This window comes from Oryctolagus cuniculus, chromosome 3 (assembly GCF_964237555.1).
Source record: "Oryctolagus cuniculus chromosome 3, mOryCun1.1, whole genome shotgun sequence".
Taxonomy (NCBI): domain Eukaryota; kingdom Metazoa; phylum Chordata; class Mammalia; order Lagomorpha; family Leporidae; genus Oryctolagus; species Oryctolagus cuniculus.
The window spans coordinates 5810345-5830182 of NC_091434.1; the positions used below are offsets into that span (position 1 = coordinate 5810345).

At 44.6% G+C, this 19838-nt stretch overlaps 1 protein-coding gene and 2 pseudogenes across 1 annotated transcript in view; all 3 read right to left on the reverse strand.

The window, feature by feature from the left end:
* The window catches only part of UGT1A7 (UDP glucuronosyltransferase 1 family, polypeptide A7), a 214881-nt gene that overhangs the window by 140600 nt on the left and 54443 nt on the right, over window positions 1–19838 (reverse strand).
* Window positions 3080–7083, reverse strand: LOC138849123 (UDP-glucuronosyltransferase 1A4 pseudogene; annotated as a pseudogene).
* LOC138848911 (UDP-glucuronosyltransferase 1A4 pseudogene) lies at window positions 3080–9779 on the reverse strand (annotated as a pseudogene).

Here is a 19838-nt window from a genome sequence, read left to right on the forward strand (position 1 = left end):
ATTGTTCTGAATAGTTTGAGAAGAATTGGAGTTAGTTATTCTTTAAATGTCTGGTAGAATTCAGCAGTGAATCCATCTTGTCCTGGGCTTTTCTTTGTTGGGAGGGCCTTTATTACTGTTTCAATTTCTGTCTCAGTTATGAGTCTGTTTAGGTTTTCTATGTCTTCTTGGTTCAATTTAGGTAGGTGGCATGTGTCCAGGAATCTATCCATTTCTGATAGATTTCCGTTTGCTGGTATACAAGTCCTTGTAGTAATTTCTGATGATTCTTTTTATTTCTGTGGTGTCTATTTTTACGTTTCCTTTTTCATCTCTGATTTTATTGATTTGGGTCTTTTCCCCTCTTTTTTTAGTTAGTTGGGCCAATGGGGTGTCAATTTTGTTTATTTTTTCAAAAAAACAGCTTCTTGTTTGGCTGATTTTTTGTAATTTTTTTTTGTATTCAATCCTATTGATTTCTTCTCTGGTTTTAATTATTTCTCTTCTCCTACTAGATTTGGGTCTGGTTTGCTGCAGTTTTTCTAGATCCTTGAGATGCATTGAAAGCTCATTTATTTGGTGCCTTTCCAATTTCTTGATGTAGGCACCTATTGCTATAAACTTTCCTCTTAATACTGCTTTTGCTGTATCCCATAAGTTCTTGGTATGTTGTGCTGTTATCTTCATTTACTTCCAGAAATTTTTTGATCCTTCTTTTGATTTCTTCTATGACCCAGTGTTCATTCAGGAGCATGTTGTTCAATCTCCATGTGTTTGCATATTCTCTAGGGATTCCTGAGTTGCTAATTTCCCACTTCATTCCCCTATGGTCTGAGAAGCTGCATCGTATGATTCTAATTCTTTTGAATTTGCTGAGACTTGCTTTATGGCCTAGTATGTGGTCAATCCTAGAGAAGGTTCCATGTACTGCTGAGAAGAATGTAAATTCTTTAAGTGTAGGATGAAAAGTTCTATAGATATCTGTTAGATCCATTTGGGCTATAGTGTCATTTAAATCTACTGTTTCCTTGTTGATCTTCTGTGCGGTTGATCTGTCTATTTCTGAGAGTGGAGTATTGAAGCCCCCAGTACTACTGTATTGGAGTCTAAGTCTCCCTTTAAGTCCCTTAACATATCTTTTAAATAAACTGGTGCTCTGTAATTAGGTGCATATACATTGATAATCGTTATATCTTCCTGTTGAATTGGTCCCTTAATCATTATATAGTGCCCCTCTTTGTCTCTCTTAACAGTTTTTGTATTAAAGTTTATTTTGTCTGATATTAAGATGGATACACCTGCTTTTTTTTTCATTTCTGTTGGCATGGTATATCTTTTTCCAACCTTTCACTTTCAGTCTGCATGCATCTTTGTTGGAAAGATGTGTTTCTTGTAAGCAGCAAATAGATGGGTTTTGTTCCTTAACCCATTCGGCCAATCTGTGTCTTTTAACTGGACAGTTCAGGCCATTAATGTTCAATGTGACTAATGATAAGTGGTAACTTTGCCTTGCCATTTTCCCAAAGATATTTTCTAATATATGCTTTCAACTTCCTGTGATCTTTTGCTGTGAGGTTTCCTTCCTTTTCCTTCTTTCATATTGATGACCATGTTTCTGTGTTTCTGTGTGTAACACATCTTTAAGCAGCTTTTGCAGGGCTGGACGAGTGGCAACAAATTCTTTCCATTTCTGTTTGCTATGAAAGGTCTATTTCACCTTCGTTCACAAATGAGAGCTTTGCAGGATATAATATTCTGGGCTGGCAGTTTTTCTCTCTTAGTACCTGGGCTATGTCTCGCCATTCCCTTCTAGCTTGTAGGGTTTCTGATGAGAAGTCTGCTATGAGTCTGATTGGAGATCCTCTGAGAGTAATCTGACGTTTCTCTCTTGCACATAGAATCTTTTCTTTATGTTTCACTGCGGTGAGTTTAATTACAAAGTGTCATGGTGAGGATCTCTTTTGGTTATGTTTACTAGGGGTTCTATGAGCTTCCTGTACTAGATGTCTCTGTCCTTCTCCAAACCCGGGAAGTTGTCTGCAAGTGTCTCACTAAAAAAGGCCTTATAATCCTTTCTCTCTCTCCATGCCTTCAGGAACTCCTAGAACCCGAATGTTGGGTTTTTTAATAGTATCCTGTAGATTCCCAACAACATTTTTTAGATTTCTAATTTCCTCTTCTTTTCTTTGATTTGACTGTATCCTTTCCTGTACTCTGTCTTCTAAGTCTGATATTCTCTCTTCTGCTTCACTGACTCTGTTTTTAAGGCTCTCTAATGTGTCATTTGATCTATTGAATTCTTCATTTCATTTTGATTTCTCTTCACTATCACCGTTTCATGTTCTGCTAGTTGCTTCATTTCATTTTGATTCCTCCTTAATATTTCATTTTCACGAGAGAGATTTTGTATCCTGTCCAGTAAGGATTTCTATAGTTCAAGCATTTGTTTTTGAAAACTTCTAAATGTTCTTATCATAAATTTTTTGAAATCCATATCTTGCATTTCTTCTATCTCATCATCTTCATAATCTTGGCTTGGGGTGTCTTATTCATTTGGAAGCATAATAATGTCTTCCTTGTTCTTGTTTCCTTGGTTTTTGCGTTTGTTTCTTGGCATTGTGGAGATATTCTTTGGATTCTTCTTCCCTCGCTGTGGTGTTTTTTCTTGTTATACTATGACTGTATTAAGTGGACTGTGTGCTTTTGATGGAGCCTTACAGGCTTGAGATGTGTGTGGCCAGAGAGCTCTGTTTAGTTCTTCAGGGTTAAGGGTGTGCCAAAGGTGACACACTCAGGTTAGGTGTGGTAAATCTCTCTCTCTCTCTCTTTTTTTTTTTTAATTCAGAAGGGACGTAATTCCACACAGCTGAGCAGAATTGAAGGTAGTCAGCTTCCAATCTCTGGCTCCTGTGGGTATAACATTCACTTGCTCTTTCCCAAGGACCACACAAAGAATCTGTTCTGCCCTCAGTGTGGGCTCAAATTCTCCAGCAGTCTCTCACTGGGTTACCAAGGTTACCGAATTATAGCATCTCTGGAGAGTGCTCAAATGACTCCATGAGAGTTCTCTCACCCACCATCTCTTTTTTAACAGTCTCAGTTCATTAGCTCTACACATTCACTAGGTCCTAACCTCCTATCATTTCTTAGGTGACAGTTTAACAAATAAAAATATTTTTATCTCATTGCTGGTATCTGTAACAAATATATCTGACACTATTGCTCTCACTGGGAGCATTGGTTTATAGATTCTTTCCTCTATTGTAGTCAAGATGGCTGACTAGAGGTACCTGAGCACTTCCTAACACAGAAGGATCAGAAGCAAAGAGGAAACAACAACCATTGGGTCACTATACCTACAGGAGCATGCTAGAATGCAGTACAGATGAACTGGAGAGATTGGCCACTGCACAGCCAGAGAGACCTCACCCTGCACAGACCCCAGAGACAACAGGTGCACCCTGGGTTCAGCACCTGCCCTGCTCCTCCTGTTCTGCACGTGCTGAGCTCCACTCAGGCCACTGGAGAGCTGCAACACAGACCCCAGTGATGGACATGTGCATGCTGCATCACCTAAATTCCCTGCTCTCACTTCCAGTTCGGGTGCACTGTACCTCCTTGTACTTCTGGGGTAGCCCCCATCCACTGTTGCCCTCAGAGACTAACTAGAGGACTGCTGTCACTGTTATATCACCTTAGGCAGCCCATCCTCACAGGATGTAGGATTCCCAAGACCACATGGTCTTGGGAGTTTGACAGGTCCCATGTTCTGCATTGTCTGTGTAATGCACACAAGGTCCCGGGCCCAGTGGTGTGGCCACACTATGTGTGCTCTCCTCTCATTGCTATGTGTTCCACAACCCATGGCCACTAGAGTGTCCCCTCCCCAGCACAGCCTGTGGGAAGGACAGGCTCTGTGCCCTAGCTGCCACAGTCACCATGTCCAGAGCCTCTGGTAGAGCTGAAGAAGCTGTTACAAGACAACACTAAGGAAACCAATAGGAGCTGAATCGAACACAGCACACAAACCAAAATGGTAAGTCACATCTTTGGAAGAAACTCTCTTATTACAAAAAACTCCTTATAATGTTGGTATACATCCCATATCTGTCACATGCACAAACACAAACTATGAAAGAAGTGGAAAAGAAAGGGGACAGGACTCCTGCAAAGGGACCTAGGAATGTACTAGCAACACAACCCAAAGAAAAGAAACCTAGGAAATGCCTGAAAAGGAATTTGAAAGAGTGATTCCAAGAAAATTCAATGAAATAGAAGGAAATATAAACAGATATGCCAATATAATTGTGAAAAACCCATGATAAAAATGAGAAATACAAAAAAGCAAGAGAGATCATGACAAGAGTCAACCAGAAGTCTTAGAGCAAAACAAGTCAACAAACCAAGAGAAAAATACAATTGACCACCTCAACAACAGACTAGATTGAGCAAACAAAGTATTCCTTACTTGAAGACAGATCATCTGAAATAACAGTCAGAAGGAAAAACAGAATGAAGAAAAACTTCCAAACTCCTGGGACATCAGTAAGTGCAATTTGCAAAATCATAGAAAACCTATTTACTGAAGTAACAGCAGAAAATATCCAAATCTTGGTCAAGATTGAAATTTCAAGTCTAGGAGACTCAAAGGACTCCAAATGGGTTTCACCAAAAAAGGTCCTGCCCATTGCTTAGGACAGTCAAACTAGTAAAGGACCAAGAAACATAAAGATTTTTCAAAATGAAACAGGTTGGCAACACCTTGGGACACTCACATCCCAAACTGTAATGCCAATAGCAGGCCTAGTTCCTCTGCTTCCAACACAGCTTCCTGAAACTCAGCGGATGATAAGTCATTGCTTGGGCCCTGCTACCCACAAGAGATACCAAGATGTGGTTCCAAGTTCCTGGTTTTGGTCAGGCAGAGCCCTAGCTGTTGTGGCATTTGGGGAGTGAGCCAGTGAAAGGAAAATAAACCAATCTCAATCTCTCTCTCTCTCTCTCTCTCTCTCTCTCTCTTTCAAATGGATGAAACTTCCATTAGACTAACAGTAGATTTTTCATCAAAAACCTTACAGGCAAAGAGGAAATGGGAGAACAAATTCAACTTCACAAGAGAAAAACAACAACCAAAAATACTACACTCAACACAATTATGCTTCATAACTGAAGACCAAAGAGAAAACTTCTTAGATAGCAAACCTGATGCAAATCATTACCACCAGACTCAGCTTACACGTTTCTTAAGGTTGTGCTTAAAATAAAAACAAAAGTCAGATCACTACTATTGTGATATCAAGCCAAAACATAAAATTGACAAGAATAAATACTCCAAAGATCAAAAGAATCAAACCTTATCAAAACAGAAAACCAAACGAGAACCATCATAAATAAGAAACAACCAATATTCAAAACAACTGACAAAAAGTTAATAAAATGACATGTCTTTAAAATTCAATAATGACTTGAATGTAAATGGGTTAAAAGTCTCAATTAAAACATACTGACTGACTAACTGGATGCAAAAAATCAAGAATCAAGAGTTGAAATAAAAATCTAACTCCATTTCCCCCACCTCATATTGAATATTTTCATATCAACATGTACTAACTGCTATTTCCTTTATTATTCTATTGAAAATATGCAGTAAAATCCCACGATTCATAGTCTCCGCTCCAGCACAGCTGCAGGAAATCACACACCCAGGAGATGGCGCTGTGACGACTGGACAGCCTTGGTGGAGTCACAGCTTAGCTTGCCTGTCTTAGGACAGAGCCCCTCCCATGCCTCTCATTCTACTTAGGGACCATTGCAACTTGAATGACATTACTTGTGGAAACTTCCACAATTCGTCTTACCTCAGACTCCCAGGACAATACAGAGAACTCTCTGGAAACATGGGTAAAGACATGCACAAGATATGCTTTTGATTTCTTTCAAACTAGAACACTGATTGATTAGAGAAGGTAGCAATACAGACCTGAGAGAGAGGCTTCCTGTTGGCACAGTTGATGCCCCCAGTTAACACCATGTTGGGCATGATGGGCCTGGGGTAGTCCAGCACAAAGTCTCCTCGGAACAGCCACACGGACGCATGGCTGAGAATATCCACCAACGACACCTCTCTCTAAAAAAGCTCAGACTCCAGGCTCACATACGGATCATAAGAAATGTGGCAAATGTACTTCAGGGGCAGAGGGTAGAGCATGTTCTTGACTCTTTGCAGGAAGCTCATGTGGTCTGAATTCATTGTTGGTAACCAGGGAATATAATAGGAAGGGTTTGGGCACAGTGTGCCCTCATAGTCAAGGTCACATTGGACAAAATTCAGGGGAAAAGACAGCAGGAATGACAGGTACTTGGCCAGCAGTACCCCACGGGGTAAAGCACGCCAGTTAAAAGCACATCAAAGGAAGTCACACTCAAGTGCCTGATCAAGGGTTTGCTGTGCAGTAGCTCCCAGCAAGTCCTGGTACACATCATAGAGACATTTTTGATGCTTCCCAAAATTTCCAAAAGTAGTAGCAGAGAATGTTATGGCTTAAAGATCACTTGAGAGCTGTGCTGAAGCATGAGATCAAATGCAACCTAGTGTAGAGGCCTAGGTGTGCAGAGAGAAAAGTCCTCTCCTTTGATGTGCCTGGTCACCTCGGGACCTAGGACCAGGGCTTGGCGGCCTCAGGCGCGGAGCTCCCGCACAACCTCCCGCAGGCTGAGCCAGTGGCTTCCCTCCACGGGCACCACCAGCACCTTGCCGCCCTCAGCCCAGGGCAGCACACACAGCAGGAGCAGCAGCCCCGCCAGCCGCTGCAGGGGAATCCACACTCCCAGCACCAACTCAGCAGAAGGCAGCAGCAGCACACTTTTCACACCAGGCTGTGTCTTCTACACCAGGTATTCCAATCTTTATATTGTGGTCACCAGGCCACTTAACACAACAGCACGTCTTGGGAGGCACAGTGCCCTCCTCAAGTTAATCACTGCGGAAAAATCAATCCTTGTCATTATAACTGCCCTACACTCTGCCTCCACCCAGGGGAGACTGATCTGATTGCTGGTATCTGTAGCAAGTATATCTGACCTTACTGCTCTCACTGGGAGCATATTAGTTCATGGCCTGTGTTTCATGCAGTTTCGAAAACACCCATATCAGTTCATCTGCTGCTACTTCTATTTAACCACTCTTTAACAGGTTGCGACTGAGCTCTGAGGAATCACCAATACCCTGGTCTCAATTCACTTCTCTGCTCGTTGTTTCCATCTTTAATAGGTCTGCAGATTCTTTGCTCTCTTGTAAGTCAAGATGGCTTACTAGAGGTACCTGAGCACTTCCCAACAGAGAAGCATCAGAGGCAAACAACTACCATTGGGTCACCATATCTATAGAAGAATGCAAGAACGCAGTGCAGATGAAATGGAGAGACTGGCCACTGGACCCACAGAGAGATCTCACCCTGCACAACCACAGAGACAACAGATGGACCCTGGATTCAACACCTGACTTGCTTCGCTTTGCCTATTATGTGCAGAACTCCACTCAGGTCTCTGGAGTGCAGCTGCACAGATCCCAGTGACTGACACCTGCAAGTCCTGTCACCTAAATGCTCTGCTCCCACTTCCATGCAAGGTGCACTGTACCTCCTTGGCCACTGGAGTAGCCTCCACCCAGCGTTGTGTAAGGGAATCCTACATCTAAAAATGTGAGTAAGGTCACCACTGTCAATGACAACATGCAAACACATGAATCCCACAATATAAACACTTGGAAGATCCAGATAATCAGAATTTACCAATACAGAGAACCAAACAACCATATGCATAGATAAGAAACAACAAATATTCAAAACAACTGGGAGAAAATTCATGAAATGGCATGTCTTACAAATCAATAATAATCTGAATGCAAATGGATTAAATATCCCAATTAAAACACATGGTCTGGCTAACTGGATGGAAAAAATCAAGACTCAAGCATATACTGCCTACAAGCAACTCACTTAACCAGTAAAGACATACACATGGGGTGTAGTGGGTAAAGCTGCAGCATGCAGTGCCACCATCCCATATGGGCATCAGTTCAAGTCCTGGCTGCTCCAATTCTGATCCAGCTCTCTGCTGTAGCCTGGGACATCAGTGGAAGATGGCCCAAGTCCTTGGGTTCCTGCACCCACATGGGAAAACCAGAAAAAGCCCCCGACTCCTGGTTTCAGGTCAGCTCAGCTCTGGCCATTTTAGCAATTTGGGGACTGAATCAGTGAATGGAAGACACCTCTCTCTCTCTCTCTGTCCCTTTAGCACTATTTCTCTCTGCAACTCTGCCTGTCAAATCAATTTTTTAAAAAATCTTTTAAAAAGACATACACAATGAAACATAAAGGAGAAACACAATTTCAGTAAAATGGAAAACAAAATTCACAATTCCTCTTACTTCATACTCCCACTATAATAATTAGAACTCTTTTGAAAGATAGGTTGAGGCCGGCACCACGGCTCACTAGGCTAATCCTCCACCTGTGGCACAGCACCCCGGGGTTCTAGCGCCGGATTCTGTCCCGGTTGCTCCTCTTCCAGTCCAGCTCTCTGCTGTGGCCTGGGAGTGCAGTGGAGGATGGCCCAAGTGCTTGGGCCCCTGCAACAGCATGGGAGACCAGGAGGAAGCATCTGGCTCCTGGCTTCGGATTGGTGCAACGCTCCGGTCACGACATGCCGGCCGTAGCAGCCACTTTGGGGGTGAACCAACGGCAACAAGGAAGACCTTTCTATCTCTCTCTCTCTCTCTCACTGTCTAACTCTCCCTATCCAAAAAAAAAAAAATAGGTAGAGAAGCAAGAACCTAGAAATTTATCTTTTAATTTTTTTCTACCTAGAGCACTGATAAGAGATGACAGCAAAACACACCTGAGAGAGAGGCTTCCTGCTGGCACAGTTGATGCCCCCAATGAACACCATGTTGGGCATGATGGGCCTGGGGTAGTCCAGCACAAAGTCTCCTCGGAACAGCCACACGGACGCATGGCTGAGAATATCCACCAAAGACACCTCTCTCTGAAAAAGCTCAGACGCCAGGCTCGCATACGGATCATAAGAAATGTGGCAAATGTACTTCAGGGGCAGAGGGTAGAGCATGTTCTTGACCCTTTGCAGGAAGCTCATGTGGTCTGAATTCATTGTTAGCATCCTGGGAATATATGAGGAAGGGTTTGGGCACTGTGTGCCCTCAAAGTCAAGGTCACAGGGATGAAACGCAGAAAAAAAACACAGCAGGAACCGACAGGTACTTAGCCAGCAGTGCCCCACAGGGGAAAACCGGGTCAGTTAAGACCACATCGAAGGAACTCTCATTCAAGTGCCTGATCAAGGGTTTGTTGTGCAGTAGCTCCCAGCAAGTCCTACTGTACAGCATCGAGGCATTTTTCATGTTTGCAATAGTTTCCAAAAATATCTGCAGAGAATGCTGTGGTTTAAAGATCATTTGACTGTGGCTCTGCACCATGTGGTCAAATTCTTCCTTGCTGTAAGGGGTGGCGTAGGTTTGCAGGGTGAAAAAGTCCTCTCCTTTGATGTGCATGGTCACCTCGGGACCTAGGACCAAGGCTTGGTGTCCTCGGGCGTGGAGCTCCCGCACAACCTCCCGCAGGCTGAGCCAGTGGCTTCCCTCCATGGGCACCACCAGCACCTTGCCGCCCTCAGCCCAGGGCAGCACACACAGCAGGAGCAGCAGCCTCACCAGCCGCTGCAGGGTGATCCACACTCCCAGCACCATTACAGAAGAAGCCAACAGCACCGCACTGTCCACACTGGGTTGTGCCTCCTACTAGTTTCTCCAGTCATTATATGCTGTCAACAGGCTGCTTATCACATCAGCATGTCATTGGATGCCACGGTGCCCTCCTCAAGTTAATCATTGTGGAATAAACTATCCTCCTCTCTATGACTGCCCTACCCTCTGCCTCCACCAAGCAGAGATTGATCTGAAGGCCCAATCTAAGAGAAACTCATCTGACCCTGCAGCTCTCTCTGGGGACATCCTAGTTCAATGTCTTGTGTTTCCAATGATCAAAACAAGACTTTGGACACTGATATTGATATGTGCTATGTGGGCAGCTTTTAGGATCTGTTGGGCTAGAGGTAACATATCACATGCTATCTCTCCATGTGTCATTCTATCCTCTTACTGGTCAATCAAAATGTCTCCTTTCCCAGGATGCATCTGCTTCACCTGATCCCTGCAAGTAAGACTGCAAAGAAATACAGACACTAAACTCCACATTCAGCTCATAGTTGTGCCATCAAATACCCTAGATACCTTCTTGTCCATAGGGTACCCCTAACCTCATTAAAGAGAGGCTGGGAGCTGCATATTCTCTCTCTCTCTCCTTCAATAGCCCACTGGGAAGAACTTAAAATTAGTAATTTCCCACATCAATTTCATTTCATTGCCTACTATTTTTCTTTTAACCACTTTAGCAGGCTGCAGCTGAGCTCTGAGAGTCACCACTACCCTGGCCCCAATTCCGGACTGTGCTGCATGGGGCCCTGTTGGATGACTGTGCAGTCTCTGTGCTCTCAGGTCTGGCAAGATGGCCAGTGACAGACACCGGAGGACTTCCCAACAGAGACGGATTAGAAACTAAGAGAAAAACAAACTCTCGTTTAGCTACAACACTTGGGGGAGTGCAGTGCAGGTGGAATGGAGAAGCCTGCCCTGGACAGACAGAGACATCGCACCTACACAGACCCCACAAGCTGACAGATGTTGGCTTCACGGCGGCCCCACTCCTCCTTGTTCTTTAGGTGCAGAGCTGCACTCGGGCCACTGCAGTGCCCCCGCACAGACCCCAGCTACTGAGGAGTACAAGTCGTGCCACTCGGGTACCCTGCTCCTGCTACCATGCAAGGTGCACTGCACCCTCCTGGCCACTGGAGTGCCCCTCCCAGTGCAGCCCTCAGAGACTGCTTCATGCCATGACACCACAGATACATCACCTTGTTCCACCCACCCTGGTTTGGTGGAGGAGCCCCTTGTCCATGTGGCCTGTGGGGTCTGACAGGCCCAGGACCTCTGCTGTGTGTACTGCACACCCTTGACTCGGCCTGCTGGAGTAGGCACACTGTGGGTACCGCACCCCCACTGCTATATGTTCTATACCCACCTGGGCCACTAGAATGTCCCCATCCTGCACAGCCTGTGCACATGGACAGGCTGTCTGCCCAGTGGCCACAGTGTCCCTGCCCAAAGTCTCACATGGAGCTGGAGAAGCTGTATAGAGGCCACACTAAGGCTCCCAACTGGAACCAAAAGTAACACAGCACAGAGCCAACACCCGAAGGCACAACTTGGGAGAAACTCTCTTACTACAAAAGCCAGCCATAAACTAGGTACAGAATCAGACCCACCAAATGCTCAGACACCAACACAGGGACAGGAGTATAAAAGTAAAGTGACATGATGTTTCCAAAGGAATGAATAACACACCAGCAGAACATCGCAAAGCAAAGCAATGCGATGAAATGCATGAAGAAGCGTCTGAGAGAAACTCAGTGAGATCGGAGAAAATACAGATAGGTCGATACAATTGTGAATATTATGAAATGGATGATAAATTCAGAAAAAAATAGAGACCATGAAAAGAATCAAACAGAAATATTAGAGCTGAAGAACTCAACAGATAAAATATACAACTGAGCCCTGCAACAACAGACTAGATAAGCAGAGGAAGTAATTCCCAAATGCGAAGACAGAACATTCCAACGAACAGAGTCAGAAAAAGAAGGACTTCCAGACTTATGGACAACATTAAACAAGACTGGAAAAGGCATGGGAAATCTATTCACTGATACAACAGCTAAAAGTGTCCCAAATCGTAGAGAAGATGTGGACATCCAGGTCTAGGAGACTCAAAGTCCTCAAGCGGATTTCACCAGGAAGGTCCTCTACATTCCATAGAACAGTCAAACTATCAAAAGACCAGGACATAGAAAAACTTCCGACAATATCAAGAGAGGAGGACATTGATCCTAGCAGGTTAGCAACTTGGAAACCCAGACACTGTACTGAAATGCCCATTTGAGGCCCAGTTCCTCCTATGCCCATCCAGCTGCCTGCTAATGCAACATGAGAGGCAGCAGATGAGGGCCAGAGCCCTGCCACCCACTTGAGATACCTGCATGGGGTTGCTTCCTCCTGGATTTGGCCTGGCCCAGCCCTAGCTGGTGTGAATACCTGGGAGAGAACCAGTAAAGGAAAATCAATCTCTCTCTCCCTCTCTTTTTCTCTGTCCCTGTGCCTTTCAAATGGATGAAAATAAATGAAATAAATAAACCTTACAAACAACAAGAGAAAAGCGTGAGAGTCACATGGAAGGGATCTCCCATGACACTGACAGCAGATTTCTCACCCTTATAGGCCAGGAAGAAGTAGGATGACATGTTCAAAGTTGTCAGAGAAAAGCCTGCCCACCAAGAACACAGACTCAACAAAACTACCCTGCAGAAATGAAGGAGTAATACAGACTTCCCAAGATAGCAGAAACCAGCAGAGACCAGCGCCACCAGACCCACCTTACAGTTTCCTAATGCAGTCCTACACCCAGAAGCAGAAGGAAGGTCATACTGCCATGAAAGATACAAAACCGACAAAATGAACAGATACATGAAAAGTCAAGAGAAAAGAATAAAACCCTTCCAACACAGAAAATGATATAACCATGAGGATAAACAATAAGAGACAGAATATACAAACCAACTGACAGAAATTCAACAAAATGACACAGCTTTACATATCAATAATTATCAGATTGTAAATGGATTAAATTTCCCAATTAAAACAATTGGCTAAGACGATTTTAAGAAACCAAGACTCAGCTGGCGCCGCGGCTCACTAGGCTAATCCTCCACCTAGCGGCGCCGGCACACCGGGTTCTAGTCCTGGTCAGGTCGCCGGATTCTTTCCCGGTTGCCCCTCTTCCAGGCCAGCTCTCTGCTGTAGCCAGGGAGTGCAGTGGAGGATGGGCCCTGCACCCCATGGGAGACCAGGAGAAGCACCTGGCTCCTGCCTTCGGATCAGCACTGTGGGTCGGTTGCAGAGCACCAGCCGTGGCGGCCATTGGAGGGTGAACCAACGGCAAAAGGAAGACCTTTCTCTCTGTCTCTCTCTCTCACTATCCACTCTGCATGTCAAAAAAAAAAAAAAAAAAAAAAAAAACAAGACTCAATGATATGCTGCCTACTAGAAACTCACTTAACCAGTACAGTAATGCACACACTGAAAGATAAGGAAAGAAAAAAGATGTTTATGAAAATGGCCACCAAATGTCAATGTCAACAGGAATGGCTGTAATTATATCAAATAAATAAACTAAGAAAAAAACAGTAACAAGAGAATGTGTCAGTATATAATTAAGAGATAAATTCAATAAGAAGATTTAACAATGGTGAATATATATTCATCTCATGCTGAATCATCTAATTTTATACCACAGAGTAGTAGATCTTAAAGGGAGAGATAAGTTCCAGCATCAACCATAATTGGGGAATTCAATATTCCATTTCCATCAATGGACAGATCATCAAGACAAAAAACGAATAACTAAGCCCTAAAGTTAGATGAACTGAACTTATTGAATGGAAAACAAAATGTAAAAAGAATAAGCAAGTCTAAAAGTTATTTCTTTGAGAACACCCATAACATAATTAAATCCATTTAAAATCACAAAGGAGGAGACAGAGAAAAAAATATAGCTTTCTTGGACTTGGGTCTTTTGCATGAGGAGAATTCCACAAACTCCTCACAGGAGTCAAATCTTAGGGTTAAGCAAACCACAGGAGCCAGGGACACTAACCTGAGATAACACTGGGGCGGAGCCAGAGAGCAGATCAGGTCCTCCTGCGATTGTCTCTCCAAAGAAACGTCGATTTCAACAACTCTCTTAGCATGGAAGCAACCCCACAAGAGCTGAGGAACCATGTGGAAGAGCACAGCACCTGGGGTTATTGCCAGCATGCTAATAAGAAAAGAGGAACTGAAGAAGACATGAGGGAGCTTCCTGTACCAGCCCTCCCCTAAATCCAAGCAGTGCAGCTTAGAAAAAGACACCAGCCACTTAGTGAAGGCAAAGGAAATTAAAAATGGACCACAGATGGGGGCCGGTGCTGTGGCTTAGTGGATAAAGCCGCCGCCTGCAGTGCTGTCATCCCAAATGGGCACCGGTTCGAGTTCCTGTAGCTCCATTTCCCAAACAGCTCTCTGCTAACTGCCTGGGAAAGCAGTGGAAGATGGCCCAAATCCTTGGGCCCCTGCACGCACGTGGGAGACCTGGAAGAAGCTCCTGGCTTCACATTGGCACAGCTCCCGCAGTTGCAGCTATCTGGGGAGTGAACCAGTGGACAAAGAACTCTCTCTCTCTCTCTTCCTCTGCCTCTGCCTCTCTGTAACTCTGCCTTTTAAAATAATTTTTTTGAAAAAAGGGCCACAGACTTGGAACACAGTATGAGGCCTGCCAAGAAGAATTCCATATCAGGTAGAGCCCCAGACCAGTGACTGTGGATGGAGCCTCTTGAACCATCCCAGGGCCCAGTGGAAATTACAGATCTCAGCAGAGTGGACTCACACCTGCTCCACAACACCACTAGCCATGGATGGCCTGGGCCTGGGTGGTCAATCTGTGACTTCACTGGTGCTTATAGCCATGAGCTTCAGGTGCAAACCAGCTTGGTGTCAGCCTTAGTAGCCAAGGGACCTCTCCACCATCCCTACCCTACTGAAGAATCACAGAGTGTTGAAAGACTCCATTTCCTAGGTTAGAACAGGGAGGGAATTACAAGATTTTGCCTTGGAACTCAGTGTAGGACCCACTGTGGTGAATCTGAACACTAGAGGAACCCAACAGCCCCTGGCACTTGCACCCACACATAGAACATTGGATGCCTTTGGGTTGGACTTGTGCTCAAGCCTCTATCACCCCACTGCATGCAACAGTCTCGGGCCATGAGTAGACCTTAAGAGCAGGCAGGCCCGAGCTGTCTGGGCCTTGGCACTGACCCTATGCTGCGTGGGTTTCATGGGAGGTGGGCTTTGCACCCCAGCGTGGCAGCAGCTTCAGTGGCCACAGGACTTCCTACCACATCCTCTCCCAACACCAAACAACACAGCAGAGAGAAGAGAGTCAGGGTCCAGTTGTGGAAGAAGAGGGAGGGAGACAGTGGCTGTTGCTCTGGAGCTAAGGGTGAGACCCACCATGGTGAGGCCCAGTGTCTGGCAGCATCCACAGCACCTGACCCCATGACTGTGGATGGCTACCAGACCCTGCCCCAAACCCAGGCCCTGGCTCACAGATCTGAGCAGAGGACTATGCTTCAATCACTCATCAAGTTAACCATGCGGAACATGCAAACACAGTCATAGATTTGCAACAAAGTTTGGTTGGGCTCCCTCTAGTGCCAAAACCATGAAAACACAAAGATGGCCGACTCACAGCAAAGGTGGACTTAGGGTGCCATCTAGTGCTGACACAGCACCAGAGAACACAGGCACAGAGACCAGTATCAACAGCCTGCTTAGGATTTCTGGGTAATAAAAACAAAGCCAGACTGGGAAGAATGGAAAGAGTGCCTAAGCCTTCGATTGTCCAATGTGGTCATTGGTCAGTGAACACCAGGATCTTACAGAGAACCACAGCCTCACCAGACAGACAAAAATAAAGCTTCTGAAACCAATCAAAAAGTGATAGCCATGGGTGATCTCTCCAGCAGAGAATTCAAAACTGCTGTTTTCAGGAAACTCAACAATTTTCAAAAACCACAAGGAAGCAAAAAATCCTGAACAAAAGACACTGCAGAACATGAAGAGGACGCTCTACCTTGATCAAACAGAATGCATCCAGGGATGCAAGGATGGTTCAGCGTAGAGAAATCAATGAACATGATGTACCACACCAACAGAGTGAAGGAGGAAGACCTTGATGCAGAAAGGTTTTCAATGAAATTCCAACTCCTCTTAAGGATGAAAATTCTCAACAAGTTAGCTAAAGAAGAGGCATACCTCAACATGCTAAGTGCCATAATATAATAGGCCCAAAGCTAACAGCGTCCATAATGGAGAAAAGTTGAAAATTTTCTCTGAAAGATCAGAAACAAGACAAGGAATGCAACTTCCGTAACTTTTATTCAGTACTGTGCTAGAAGTCCTAGCCATTGAAATCAGGCACGAAAAAGAAATACAAGACATTTAAATTTAAATTGGAAAGTACAAACTCAAAATACCTCCATATGATGTGATCTTATATGTAGAAAACCCCAAAAAAGCATAAAAATCTTTCAGAACTAATAAATACATTTAGCAACGCTGCAGAATACAAAAGAAACATACAAATATCCGTAGCTTTCTATACAGCAATAGAGCATTCTCTAAAATATAAGTCAAGAAAGAAACCCCATTTACCCTAGACACAAAAATTCTAGAATAAATTCAACCAAATAGATGAAAGATCACCACACTAAGAATTATGAAAGTTAAAGAGGACATAAAACATTGAAAAGATATACTATGTTCATGTTCTGGAAGAATGATGTTGGTAAAATGTCAGTGCTACCCAAAGCAATCTTCAGATTCAAGGCCAAACTTATCAAAATACCAAGGAAATATTGGGCAGAACTAGAAAAAGAAATAGTAACATTCACAGGAAAACACAAAACCTAGGAGTAACCAAAGCAATCTTGAGCAAAGAACAAAGCAGCAGGCATTATTCTACCTGACTTCAACATATTCTGCAAAGTTAGAGTAATCAACACAACATGGCATTATTCTACCTGACTTCAACATATTCTGCAAAGTTAGAGTAATCAACACAACATGGAGCTGACATGAAACAGATAAACACATCACTGACCAGCCCACACTGCTCTCTGTCACCACCAGCCACTCCGCCAGCTTCTACCCATAGCTGCAGGGTGTGCCCCGTTGCTGACTCCTCAAATCTGCCTAGTGTGCACCTGACAGAAACATTCGTAACTTTGAAGGACAAGTCTGACCAGCTCTGAAGACAAGGGTCTGGTCAGCGTTAGTCCACGGCATGGTCCAAACGCTGCTCAGCAAGACACCCAAGCAGAACACCAAGTGCACTCGTCGCTAGCAGACTCAATAGACCAAAAAACACCAATGGAAGCTCATCAGGTTGGAGCGCATGACCCCGCACAGTAACATGAATCCACACAAAAGGGCAAAAGGGAACACCTGCAATTGTGAAGGATGTACAAATGCATATTTCCTCTACTTTATTCCATTAACAAAAGAAGTTCTAAGGGGCTGGCACTGTGGCATAGCAGGAAAAGTCACCACCTGCAGTGCTGGCATCCCATATGGGCGCTGGTTTGAGTCCCTGCTGCTCCACTTCCATCCAGCTCGCTGCTAATGTGCCTGGGAAAGCAGAGGAAGATGGCCCAAGTACTTGGGCCTCTGCCATTCATATAGGAGACCCAGAAGAAGATCCTGGCTCCTGGCTTTGGCCTGGCCGCCTTGTCCATTGCAGCCATTTGGGGAGTGAACCGGCAGATGGGAGACCTCTCTCTCTCTCTCTCTCTCTGTAACTGACTTTCAAATAAATAGACAAATCTTTAAAAAATAAAAGAAGTTCTAAAAAACCATGCACCTAGAATAGTGTACTGGGTCCTCTAACAGAGAAGTATAGTGAACCTGACAATGACAGCACAGGCACAAAGGAGGAGGAGCCAGAATGGTGGATAAGGAGAGAATGCAAGGAAACCAGGACGGATACATCTATTTTGGCCCCAAAACAAATTTGTAATTTGCTTTTAGTTTTCTCAAAATACATATTTTTCCATACATTTTTGGAAGGCCCCTTGTGTGCATGCATTTTACAACTTCTCACCAAAACCAACCTGTCTTTTATTCCATGTCCATGGATTTTTCTGACTCGTCCTGTAGGAGGCATCCATGGGGAGTGACTAAAAATGTTCCAAAGCTAACTCTGGGCCGGCACCGCGGCTCACTAGGCTAATCCTCCACCTTGCGGCACCGGCACACCGGGTTCTAGTCCCGGTCAGGGCGCCGGATTCTGTCCTGGTTGCCCCTCTTCCAGGCCAGCTCTCTGCTGTGGCCAGGGAGTGCAGTAGAGGATGGCCCAAGTGCTTGGGCTCTGCACCCCATGGGAGACCAGGAGAAGCACCTGGCTCCTGCCATCAGATCAGCGCGGTGCGCTGGCCGCAGGCGCCAGCCGCGGCGGCCATTGGAGGGTGAACCAACGGCAAAGGAAGACCTTTCTCTCTGTCTCTCTCTCTCACTGTCCACTATGCCTGTCAAAAAAAAAAAAAAAAAAAAAAAAACCAAAGCTAACTCTGGTAAATGTTGCACAAACCTTTGAAGACACTTAAGTCTGCTGAATTGTGAAGGACAAATGACTGAATTGCATGCCATGTGATCATATCCCAACAAAGCTGCTTTCTTAGGAAAAAAATTCACTTAAGGCTGGCCCTGTGGTGTAATAGGTTAAGCCTCTGTCCTCGGAACCAGCATCCCTTATAAGCACTAGTTCAAGTCCCAGCTGCTCCACTTCAGATCCAGCTCCCTGCTAACGGCCTGGGAAGGCAGTGGAAGATGACCCAAATTCTTGGGCCCCTGCACCCATGTGGGAGACCTGGAAGAAGCTCCTGGCTCCTGGCTGCAGACACCCCAGCTCCAGCCATTTCAGCATTTGGGGAGTGAACCAGCTGATGAAAGAGCTCTCTCTGTCTCTCCCTCTCCTTGGAACTCTGCCTTTCAAATAAATAAATAAAACCTTTTTTAAAAAAATCCACTTAAAAAGACATCCAAAAACCATTTTTTGGATTTGAAAATCTGACACTCTAAATATACCTGAATTATGAATCAAATTGTTAAATCATTAATTAGGCCTTAATCCTGAATAATTACTTAATCATAGATTATAAATTAAAGACCAAGCTTTGGGGTTTGGGATTCTTTCATTAAAAACCCTGAATCCAATAGCATTTAACTACTTTTTAGATAATTACTCATTAACAGCACCACTGCTGTCAAAATTTTCCACTTCTCTGATAATCTCCAAGAATCAATCATAAAGATAAACACAGGATTTTGAAATAAGGGCAGCATATTAAAGGCTGTGCAGGTGTTGGCCTGGGTCATGCATTTTTGAAAAGTGCCTGTTAAGGATGACATGGCATTTTGGGGTTGGTTTCCCTCTTGGCTTAGCCAAGAAATGTTGACATTTCAGCCTGGACCAGCATCACTTGCAGAGACCCCTGCAGGGAGACCTGATGAATGGAGGGTGGGCAGAGGGAATTGCTGTCCCTCTCATTACCTGGCTGGGAGCCCTGCTGGGAAGACACGCACTTGGAAGGTCCTCACTTCAGAGTCTCTCCACCTCAGCACCATGGACCTCTTGAGTCAGATTACTTTGCCGGAAGTAGGTAGTTAGATATTATGCACCATGGGTAGGTGGACATTTCTTATGCACTGAACTTTTTGTAGCAATATCCTTGACCTGTGTCTACTAGAGGGCAGTATCACTCCTCTAATGGTGACACCAAACGTAACTAGAGACAAAATAACTTCACCCTTTCTCCCCTACCCTCATTTGAGAACTACTGTTTTAGAAGATTCTGGAACACAAGAGAAGGAAATGTGGGCACGGAAGAACTAGTCCTGAGGAGTTGGGATCTAATTTTCCGGAAAAATGCTCCTGAAAGAATGTTGCAAGAAACCCATGTTGTTTTCCCAAGTTTTGGCCCATATAGAGCTAGAAGTCTCCACGGAAGAGAGGAATAAGGGCCATGGCTCCCCAGTCCACAGAGCACTTGCTGTCCTATTCGACCCTGAAACAATC